This window comes from Lycium ferocissimum, chromosome 4, assembly GCF_029784015.1.
Source record: "Lycium ferocissimum isolate CSIRO_LF1 chromosome 4, AGI_CSIRO_Lferr_CH_V1, whole genome shotgun sequence".
Classification (NCBI taxonomy): Eukaryota; Viridiplantae; Streptophyta; class Magnoliopsida; order Solanales; family Solanaceae; genus Lycium; species Lycium ferocissimum.
Window position 1 is genome coordinate 10,189,292 of NC_081345.1, and position 1,597 is coordinate 10,190,888.

Sequence of the window (1,597 nt, forward strand, 5' to 3'; positions counted from 1 at the left end):
GACCAAGCAAGTCCACTTGATCTCCACCAACCGGTGCTAGAAATCTGGCGCCCGCCTCTCCATATTTTTCATGTCAAATCCTTGCTCCAATAGTAAGGGAATAGACCTCTGCTCCAAGTGTGCCGTTGCACTGTCCGATTGGGAAGATTTTCATAGCGAGGGCACTTCTCTCGTTTGGGCACCCCCTTTGGAGTTGAGGTACTTGTTCAGCCATTTGTACCTGCAAGGAAATTAGAAGCGTGTCAATTTTAAGCTTTATCAGTTACATGTCAATTCTAGCAAGAACTAGAGCGAAACATTGAGTAAACGAGTGCCTAGCCGTTGCATCGCCTTGATGCGAGAATCGCGATGGCGCCAGTGACGGCGGAACCGCCATGGCGGTACCGCTATGACGGGAAAGTGACCGCCACAGCGGTCAGTAGTGTTGGGAAGGAGACCGCCACAGCGGCTAGTTGAGCGCAGCGGTATCACCTTACCCGAACAGTTAACCAAAATTTCCAAATTTCAAGTTACACTTTTTGGATTAAAAGCGTGTTTTGAAGCATGGATCGGGGGGAAAACCAGTATGCATAAAGTTTAAAACCCATTGGACGCCATTCTAACAACAAACTAGCCTAAAATTCTTGATAAACCCTAGAATCTATTTCAAGAATTTTTCTTTTCTATGCTCAAGTTTTGCGCCTCAAATCTGTGTTACAATCACGCTAAGTGCAAGGGGAAGATTATTCTAACGATTAACTAGTTCAGATTTCTCCAAAAATTCGTCCAAATAGAGTAGTTACCTAAAGATCAGAAAACGCAACTTATGTTACCAAAATCTAACCCTTAAGTTATTGTTTAGGACACAGTAATGATGGATTAACAATGAAGGAAAGAGGGAGTACGAAATTTACCTGATATTGTGGTGCAATGGTAGGGGGAGATGGATTCATTGTGTTGGCTTTTCTTGTTCTCTCCTTCTTCTCTTTCTTCTCTTCTTGTGGGTAAGAAAAAATGAGTGATTAGGGAGGCTAAATTGTGTTAAGAAGGGAGAGGGGATGGTTTCTAGTGTTGTGGTATGATTAGGAGTGAAATGGGAGTAGGAATTTTGAGGAATATAGAGGGGTTTTTCGAAGTGGGGTGGTGGAATAATGAAGAGAAAATGGATCGTTAGCCCCTTAATATTATGCACAGGACCGCCGGCCACGACCCCGGCAATAAAAAGGGAGAGGGACCGCATAGCGGACCGGGGGTTTTTTTTGATGCGCCGCGGGGACCAAGTATGGCGCCGGGCGGGCCGTCTATGGTAACACCCCTAGGAGTTTCCTTCGCTATATGTTGTGGCTTGGGGTGTAATCCAAACTTTATGTCCCCCTGGACCTCTCTCAAGTCACCCGACATTTAATTTCCCGCCAGGACTAGGAATTCCAAAATGAAGACACAAAAATTTCCCGCTACGCTATCAGCCTATCCCTTTTTCGACCAGACCAAAATGAGATCATCGAGTAAGTCCTAACCTTGACATATCACCTTGGGGATTTTCACGACCCAACCCCCTGGCGCGACTAGTCCGGGGGCACCCCAACACCTATCACAATCCCCACGGTACGCGTACACA